We start from the raw sequence: 10,275 nt of genomic DNA, 5'->3' as shown, positions 1-10,275 counted from the left end.
GTAGCTGAGTCTTCTGCACATTAGCAGTGAGCTGGGATGACATATCTGACATCATAGTTTTAAGAGACCCTAACCAGTGGGACTCTATACCCTCTTCCCCAGCTTCTTCACTAATTTGTGAAGATTGACTACACTGCTCACAGGAAACAGAGTCATTATACAATGGAGAGAATCTGGTGTGACAGATACTGCACAGCTTGTGCTTACCCATATTTCACAGTAAGTACAAACACAGACACACACAGACAGTTATAATGCAAGCCTGCTTTTCCTACTGTATGTGAGAGGAGACACACAGAGAGGGAGAAATACCAACACACCCGGTGCTGCACAGCCCCAGTGAGACTGTCAGCTCTGTAATCACAATAATACTAATCAATGCAGTCCTGAAAAGGCGCAGGATAGTGTATACAACTGGCTCTCCCCCTTAGCTACACCCTGTACCAGTTTCCAGCGTTTCTGTGAGGCAGGAAGCACGGAGTGTGTGCTCTAGATTGATGCTATAAGCAGAGGAAGGCTCCAAAACGCTGCTGGTCCCGCTCTGAGGAAGCTCCGCCCCTCCAATGGCGACGGAGCTATACATATTATTTATATTGGCAAAGACTCCAATAAGCATAAAACCTCACTCAAGTGCTTAGTTAAGCATGTTTGAGCCAGCGTAGTCACGGGGGATCCTAGCGAGACCCTCCAGGGAGGGTCCCGTACAACGAGCCCATGATCAGCCGCACTTTGAACCGAGGACCCCCCTAGCGAGGTCCCCGGTATGTACTCACCACAGATGTCACCTTCAGGCAGCGTTAGGGGTGTGTGGTGTGCTGCGGCTGTGACAGCCAAGACGCAGTGCCCCGCTGAACAAACAGCCCCTCAGGGCGGTGCTCCTGCAGCGGGGAAGCGGCTCTGCACCTCGCAAGGCCGGTGACCGCACCCCCTCCCTAACTCCCATGGCACAGGTATGCTGTTGACCAGACAGCATACCGAAAAAAATAAAAGATTTAAATGAAATTGAAGAAAACTCTCTGGAGCTGCAGAGATGTGCATCCTCTCCTGAGGGCACTTTTTTCTAAACTGCCTGTGGGAGGGGGCATAGAGGTGAGGAGCCAGCACACCCAGTTGAAGAAAATAAGATTTTAAACATACCGGTAAATCTTTTTCTCGTAGTCCGTAGAGGATGCAGGGACTCCGTAAGTACCATGGGGATAGACGGGCTCCGCAGGAGACATGGGCACTTTAAGAAAGACTTTGGATCTGGGTGTGCACTGGCTCCTCCCTCTATGCCCCTCCTCCAGACCTCAGTTAGAGAAACTGTGCCCAGAGGAGACGGACAGTACAAGGAAAGGATTTTTGTTAATCTAAGGGCAAGATTCATACCAGCCACACCAATCACACCATATAACTTGTGATATACTATCTAGTTAACAGTATGAAAAACAACATATCATCGGTCCAAACCGATGAAACCATAACATAACCCTTATGTAAGCAATAACTATATACAAGTCTTGCAGAAGTAGTCCGCACTTGGGACGGGCGCCCAGCATCCTCTACGGACTACGAGAAAAAGATTTACCGGTAGGTTTAAAATCTTATTTTCTCTAACGTCCTAGAGGATGCTGGGACTCCGTAAGGACCATGGGGATTATACCAAAGCTCCCAAACGGTCCTCCTCAGCCAGGGTATCAAACTTATAGAACTTTGCAAAGGTGTTTGACCCCGGCACAGCTGTAGTGCCGAGACCCCTCGGGCAGCCGCCCAAGACGAGCCCACCTTCCTAGTGGAATGGGCCTTAACCGATTTTGGTAACGGCAATCCTGCCGTAGAATGCGCCTGCTGAATCGTGTTACAGATCCAGCGAGCAATAGTCTGCATTGAAGCAGGGCCGCCAACCTTGTTGGCTGCATACAGGACAAACCGTTCTTCTGATTTTCTGATCCTAGCCGTTCTGGCTACGTAAATTTTCAAAGCCCTGACCACATCAAGGGACTCGGAATCCCCCAAGTCACGTGTAGCCACTGGCACGACAATAGGTTGGTTCATATGAAAGGATGAGACCACCTTAGGTAGGAACTGAGGACGGGTCCGCAATTCCGCTCTATCCACATGGAAAACCAGATAGGGGCTTTTATGTGATAAAGCCGCTAATTCCGAAACTCGCCTAGCCGAAGCTAAGGCTAACAACATGACCACCTACCAAGTGAGATATTTCAACTCCACTGTTTTAAGTGGTTCAAACCAATGTGACTTAAGGAAACTTAACACCACGTTAAGGTCCCAAGGCGCCACCGGAGGTACAAAAGGAGGCTGAATATGCAGTACTCCCTTCACAAAAGTCTGTACTTCAGGTAGAGAGGCCAATTCCTTTTGAAAGAAAATGGATAAGGCTGAAATCTGAACTTTAATGGAGCCTAATTTTAGGCCCAAATTCACTCCAGTTTGTAGGAAGTGAAGAAAACGGCCTAGATGGAATTCTTCCGTAGGAGCATTCCTGGCCTCACACCAAGAAACATATTTTCTCCATATTCGGTGATAATGTTTAGATGTCACGTCCTTCCTAGCCTTTATTAGCATAGGAATGACCTCATCCGGAATACCTTTTTCGGCTAGGATCCGGCGTTCAACTGCCATGCCATCAAACGCAGCCGCGGTAAGTCTTGGAACAGACCTGTTGCAACAGGTCCTGTCTTAGAGGAAGAGGCCACGGATCTTCTGTGAGCATTTCCTGCAGATCCGGATACCAGGTCCTTCGTGGCCAATCCGGAACAATGAGTATTGTTCTCACTCCTCTTTTGCTTATTATTCTCAACACCTTGGGTATGAGAGGAAGAGGAGGAAATACATAGACCGACTGGAACACCCACGGTGTCACTAGGGCGTCCACAGCTACCGCCTGAGGGTCTCTTGACCTGGCGCAATACCTTTGTAGCTTTTTGTTGAGACGGGACGCCATCATGTCTATTTGGGGCAGTCCCCACCGACTTGCAATCTGTGCGAAGACTTCCTGATGAAGTCCCCACTCTCCCGGATGCAGGTCGTGTCTGCTGAGGAAGTCTGCTTCCCAGTTGTCCACTCCCGGAATGAACACTGCTGACAGTGCGCTTACATGATTCTCCGCCCAGCGAAGAATTCTGGTGGCTTCCGCCATTGCCACTCTGCTCCTTGTGCCGCCTTGGCGGTTTACATGAGCTACTGCGGTGACGTCTGACTGTATCAGAACCGGTTGGTCGCGAAGTAAGGTCTCCGCTTGACGTAGGGCGTTGTATATGGCCCTTAGTTCCAAGATGTTGATGTGAAGACAAGTCTCTTGACTTGACTAAAGACCTTGGAAATTTCTTCCCTGTGTGACTGCTCCCCAACCTCGGAGGCTTGCGTCCGTGGTCACCAGGATCCAGTCCTGAATGCCGAACCTGCGGCCCTCTAGAAGGTGAGCACTCTGCAGCCACCACAGGAGAGATACCCGGACCCTGGGGGATAGGGTGATCAACTTATGAATCTGTAGATGTGATCCGGACCACTTATCCAGTAGGTCCCATTGGAAAGTCCTCGCATGGAACCTGCCGAAGGGAATGGCTTCGTATGATGCCACCATCTTTCCCAGGACTCGAGTGCAGTGATGCACTGAGACCTGTCTTGGTTTCAATAGGTTCCTGACCAGAGTCATGAGTTCCTGGGCCTTTTCTATCGGAAAATAAACCCTTTTCTGGTCCGTGTCCAGAATCATGCCCAAGAAAGTCAGACGAGTCGTAGGAACCAACTGCGACTTTGGGATATTGAGAATCCAGCCGTGTTGCTGTAACACTTTCAGTGAAAGTGATACGTTGTTTAGCAACTGCTCTCTTGATCTCGCCTTTATGAGGAGATCGTCCAAGTACGGGATAATTGTGACACCTTGCTTCCGCAGGAGCACCATCATTTCCGCCATTACCTTGGTGAAAATTCTCGGGGCCGTGGAAAGACCAAACGGCAACGTCTGAAATTGGTAATGACAATCCTGTACCGCAAATCTGAGGTACGCCTGATGAGGTGGATAAATGGGAACATGAAGGTATGCATCCTTTATGTCCAGAGATACCATAAAATCCCCCCCTTCCAGGCTGGCGATGACCGCTATTAGCAATTCCATCTTGAACTTGAACCTTTTCAAGTATAGGTTCAGGGATTTTAGATTTAATATGGGTCTGACCGAACCGTCCGGTTTCGGGACTACAAACAGGGTCGAGTAATATCTCCTTCCTTGTTGGATCAGCACCACCTGTTGAAGACACAATTTGTGAATTGCATTTAACACTGTCTCCCTTTCCTGGGGAGAAGATGGTAGGGCCGATTTGAAAAACCGGCGAGGAGGCACCTCTTAGAATTCCAGCTTGTAACCCTGAGAAACAATTTCTATTGCCCAGGGATCCACCTGTGAGTGAACCCAGATGTGGCTGAAAAGTCGAAGACGTGCCCCCACTGGGGCGAACTCCTCCAGTGGAGCCCCAGCGTCATGCGGTGGATTTTGTAGAGGCCGGGGAGGACTTCTGTTCCTGTGAACTAGCTGAGTTGTGCAGCTTCTTTTCTCTGCCCCTACTTCTGGCAAGAAAGGACGTACCTCGCACTTTCTTGTTTTTGTGAGATCGAAAGGACTGCATTTGATAATGCGGTGCTCTCTTAGGCTGTGAGGGAATATAAGGGAAACAATTTTGATTTACCAGCTGTAGCTGTGGAGACCAGGTCCGAGAGACCGTCCCCAAACAATTCCTCACCCCTGTAAGGTTAAACCTCCATATGCCTTTTTGAGTCGGCAACACCTGTCCATTGCCGGGTCCATAGGATTCTTCTAGCAGAAATCGACATAGCGTTTATTCTAGAGCCCAGTAGACTAATGTCTCTTTGAGCATCTCTCATATATAGGACAGCATCTTTTATATGCCCCAGGGTCAATAAAACAGTATCCTTATCTAGGGTATCAATCTCCTCTGATAATTTATCTGTCCATGCCACTACCGCACTACAGACCCAGGCCGACACAATTGCCGGTCTGAGTAAGGTACCTGAATGTGTGTAAATGGACTTCAGGGTAACCTCCTGCTTGCGGTCAGCAGAATCCTTGAGGGTAGCCATATCCTGGGATGGCAGCGCTACCTTCTTGGATAAGCGTGTTAATGCTTTGTCCACCCTAGGGGAGGATTCCCATCGTACCCTGTCCGTTGGTGGTAAAGGCCATAAGAATCCTTTTGGAAATCTGCAGTTTTTTGTCTGGAGATTCCCAAGCTTTTTCACATAACTCGTTCAGCTCGTGTGAGGGGGGAAAGGTTACCTCAGGTTTCTTTTCCTTATACATATGCACCCTCTTGTCAGGAACAGGGGGTTACTCTGTGATGTGCAAAACATCTTTTATTGCCATAATCATATATCGAATAGATTTAGCCAATTTTGGCTGTAACTTTGCATCATCGTAGTCGACACTGGAGTCAGAATCCGTGTCGGTATCTGTGTCAACTATTTGGGATAGTGGGCGCTTTTGAGACCCCGACGGTCCCTGCGCCATAGGATCAGACATGGGTTGACACCCTGACTGTCCCATAGCTTCAGCTTTGTCTAATCTTTTGTGCAATGAGTTTACACTAGCATTTACAACATTCCACATATCCATCCAGTCAGGTGTCGGCGCTGTCGACGGCGACACCACATTAATTTGCTCCCGCTCCTCTCTAATATAGCCTTCTCCCTCAGACATGTCGACACACACGTATCGACACACCACACACTCAGGGAATGCTCTTTCTGAAGACAGTTCCTCCAGCACACACCCCAGCGCTATATGACCCTGGAAGAAACACAGTAATTTAATGTTTACCCAGTAGCGCTGTTGTATATTATCTGCGCCGAATTATGTGCCCCCCCTCTCTTTTCAAACCCTCTTGTCTGCCATGGTATAAGCAGGGGAGAGTCCGGGGAGCTGTGGAGAAAAAATGGCGCTGGTGAGTGCTGAGGGAGAAGTGTAAAATTGGCGGGGGCTCTTACATAAATAGTGTCCAGTTGTATATATGTCTTTTTTTGCCAAATAAGAGGTTTACCTGCTGCCCAGGGCGCCACCCCTGCGCCCTGCACCCTTACAGTGACTGCCGTATGTGAGGTGTATGGGAGCAATGGCGCACAGCTGCAGTGCTGTGCGTTACCTCAGTGAAGATCAAGGAGTCTTCTGCCGCCTCTGAAGTCTTCTTTTCTTCTCATACTCACCTGGCTTCTATCTTCCGGCTCTGCGAGGGGGACGGCGGCGCGGCTCTGGGACGGACGGCGAGGGTGAGATCCTGCGTACCAATCCCTCTGAAGCTAATGGTGTCCAGTAGCCTAAGAAGCAGAGCCTTTCAACTCACAGAAGTAGGTCTGCTTCTCTCCCCTCAGTCCCTTGATGCAGGGAGTCTGTTGCCAGCAGGCTCCCTGAAAATAAAAAACCTAACAAATATACTTTCTGTCAGGAAGCTCAGGAGAGCTCCCTGAAAAGCACCCAGTCTCCTCTGGGCACAGTAGTAAACTGAGGTCTGGAGGAGGGGCATAGAGGGAGGAGCCAGTGCACACCCAGATCCAAAGTCTTTCTTAAAGTGCCCATGTCTCCTGCGGAGCCCGTCTATCCCCATGGTCCTTACGGAGTCCCAGCATCCTCTAGGACGTTAGAGAAATTTAAAGTTCACTGGCTCCTTTGGACCTCGTCCATACCCCTTTGTACTAGTTTCCCCAATACCCCTTATGGATGCTAGAGAAAATATCTTAACTTACCGCTCCTGAGGTCCTGCGCCGTCTCTCCACAAGCTACCTTATATTAAATGGCTGTCAGCACTCTGATTGGTGGATAGCTCCAGCCATTCACCAATCAACATGTTGACAGCCATTCACCGTCTGGCTGCATTTAGAGAAATTCTGCACTCTGATTGGCCCAGGCCACCGCTGCTCAAAGGCCCGTAGAATTATGGGGCCTTCAGCAGCTGCTCAATGAGCCCATACTTTAGGATGGGCCTGCCTAGGTGTCATGTTTGAGTCTGTGTAGGTTTTTATTATAATTCTCAGTGTTTCCTCGTCAAATCCCATTAAAGGGCCAATGCATCTTGATGTTCGCTGGGCAGACTATTAGGGCGCATAGGTCCAAAATGAATGTATTTAATGTCACATCACATCGCACCAGTATAAAGTTGTGCTTTACTATAGTTATGTTATTTTGAAGTTCATACAATGCAAATTTCAAGTCACTCAACATTCGCTCAATTTCAAAGGGAACCTATTTGCTTAATATTACCCTGTACAGAAGAATCTAATCCCATAAATTGAGCACTAAGGGGCATATAAACCAAAGTTATTTTACAGGAAACCTCTGAAATAGCCATTTTGGGGGGATCTTCGAAAAAGTTTCCCTTGGAGTAACAAAGAGGGACAGCAGTATGTATCTCCAGTATCTGCCCTGGTTCATGACATTTCCAACCGCAAAAGCTGTCCTAACAGGTTTCTATGTTGGCTGCTTAACGATCAGATTTACCAAGCTCCAGAACGCAAAGGATTTATTTTCGGAGAGGTAAATGGAATAGTAAATGTAATAACACTTTCAGATCGCCTTTTCCAGGTGGCACCCAAGATTTGTACACTGGTACATCCCGAGTGTGACCTGGCTGAGATCTCTTTCACACTGGTAGCCCTGACCCGGCTTATTGCCGGGTCAATGACGTCACCGCATCACGGTGGTCATTCCGAGTTGTTCGCTCGCTGCTATTTTTAGCAGAATTGCTAATAGGCTCAAATCCGTCAGTTTTGCGCATGCGTATGCACAGCAGGACGCACACGCTAAGCAATTTTACACAAAACTATGCTATTTTACTCACGGGCGAATGAAGCTTTTCAGTCGCTCTGTTGATCGGAGAATGATTGACAGGAAGTGGGTGTTTCTGGGTGGTAACTGAGCGTTTTCCGGGAGTGTGATAAAAAACGCAGGCGTGCCAGCAGAAAACGCAGGAGTAGCTGGAGAAACGGGGGAGTGGCGAGTGGTGTTTGTGACGTCAAACCAAGAACTAAACGGACTGAGGTGATCGCAATCTAGGAGTAGGTCTGGAGCTACTCAGAAACTGCAAGGAAATACTTAATAGCAGAATTGCTAATCTTTTGTTAGCAATTCTGCTATGCTAAGATACACTCCCAGAGGGCGGCGGCTTTGTGTTTGCATTTCTGCTAAAAGTAGCTAGCGAGCGAACAACTCCGAATGACCACCCACATGCGGAGTCGGTGCTTGGAGATGACATCATCTCCAAGCGCTGGCTCTTCCTATAGTGTGAACCTGGTGCCGGGTCGCATCGACCCAGTTTACCTGTTCACACTGCACCGCGACCCGGGTTATTTCAACTGGCCCCTTTCAGACTCCGCCGCAACGCAGGTTGCTGCATGTTCACGTGCAATAATCCGGGTTGTTGCTGGCGTTCTGAAAGGGTTATAAGTAGACATTGTCATTACCGCATTGCGAGTTGGGGCATTTTTTTCTAAAGCATTTTTGTTTTGACATATTAAAATTGAAGATTCAAAAGCCCCATTTCCCTGTGAGATCTGAGTTGTCGGCTCACTGCAACCTTTTGTTTACTACTGGTTCAGGGTAATAAAAATGTTTGGAGACTTTTTAAATGCAGTCTTCTCGTCCGTCATCGAGCTTCAAGTGACTTTGCTTTCAAACACTGGTTACAGAAATTATAGCAACCAGATGTTATCAGTTAATATTATACATTTAAAAAAAAAACATAACTAATGGAGCAGTTTAAAAAGTAAGCAGTGTTATTCAATTGTGTATATGTGGACATATGTATTGAAATGTGTCTCTATGTAAATGTAATTTGTATTTCAGCAAAAGTGGGAGACTTTAAACCAGTGGTTCCATAGGCAGCTTAAATGGAAATCTATAACTCTGTCAAATGTAACTGTAAATGGTATTCTATATATTTAAGGAATACAACACACCCAAATCATATAGGATATGATAACCATGAAACATTTACAGATATAAGTGTATACTGTTGTAGCTATAAGGAGCACTTGGCGAGAAACACACAAAAAACTCCAAGTTACAATGACATGCAGTATATATATTTGTGAATGTTATTTACAATAATCCAACTAAATGGTGTGTTTATGAAATGCGCAGTAAGAGATAGACAACGTGCCGTGGGTAAGTACCCTGTGTCTGTCCCCAGATGAGAGCACCACTATAATGACAAGCCCAAACTGGCAATGCTGCATTCCTCTGCTTTCCACCGTGGGAGAGATGCATCATTGCTAAAGTTTATACCATCTGAGCAGGAGACAGAGGTCCAGCGCAGAAGGAGCAGGGAGACCCACGGCCTACCACCACCATGCAGCCTGGTCCTGTCAGAAAGGACTGACAGCAGTAATCCTAGCAAGAGTTGAACAGGGAGGAAGTGTGAAAAGACTGTGAGAGGAAAAAAAAGGGAGAGAAGGAGAAAAAAAGAGGAGGATAGAGAAAAAGAGACAGGAGAGAGAAAAAAGAGGGAGGGGAGAGAGAAAAGAAGCAGATAGACCAAAAGAGATGGATAGAGAAAAGAGAGGGGGCAGAGAGAAAAAAGTAGGGATGAGCGGGTTCGGTTTTACTCGGATTTACTCGTTTCTCAAAACGGCATCTTATTGGCTCACGGATGTCTCTTGTTTTGGATAGCCAATAAGATGTCGTTTTGAGAACCGAGTAAATCCGAGTAAAACCCGAACCCGCTCATCTTTAGAAAAAAGAGGAGGAAGAAGGAAAAAAAGAGGGAGGAGAGAGAGAAAAGAAGCTGATAGACAAAAAGAGGTGGATAGAGAAAAAAAGGGGGGAGAGAGAAAAAGAACGAGAAGAGGTGAAAAACAAGGAGGAGAGAGTGATAACTAAATATAGAATTGTTTTTGAATACAAATCTATTCTGACAATAATGAGGGAGCCATTGTTTAGTGTTAGATCACTTATAGATACAAAATAACAGTTTATATCAACATTCCTCCTATTTTTCTATTTATACTACTTAGATTTTTTACTCAGTGTTTATTAAATTTACTTTGAAATTGCCAACCATAATAAGTGTGTCACTTTCTTGGTAAATTAGACATATTAAGAAATAATATCAAACATTACACTGTTTTAAACAGTAAAGTTCCTGCAATTAGGGAATGCAAGCATTATCTTATTTTACTTTGACTGGCAGAAAGGTTGGACTGTTCAAGGGGGAGCTCTATTAAGTATTGGAGAGTAATAAAGTGGCAAGAGATAATGTACCAACCAATCAA

This window comes from Pseudophryne corroboree, chromosome 7 (assembly GCF_028390025.1).
Source record: "Pseudophryne corroboree isolate aPseCor3 chromosome 7, aPseCor3.hap2, whole genome shotgun sequence".
NCBI lineage: Eukaryota > Metazoa > Chordata > Amphibia > Anura > Myobatrachidae > Pseudophryne > Pseudophryne corroboree.
The sequence above is the reverse complement of the archived record's forward strand: the minus strand, read 5'-3'. Positions refer to the sequence as shown.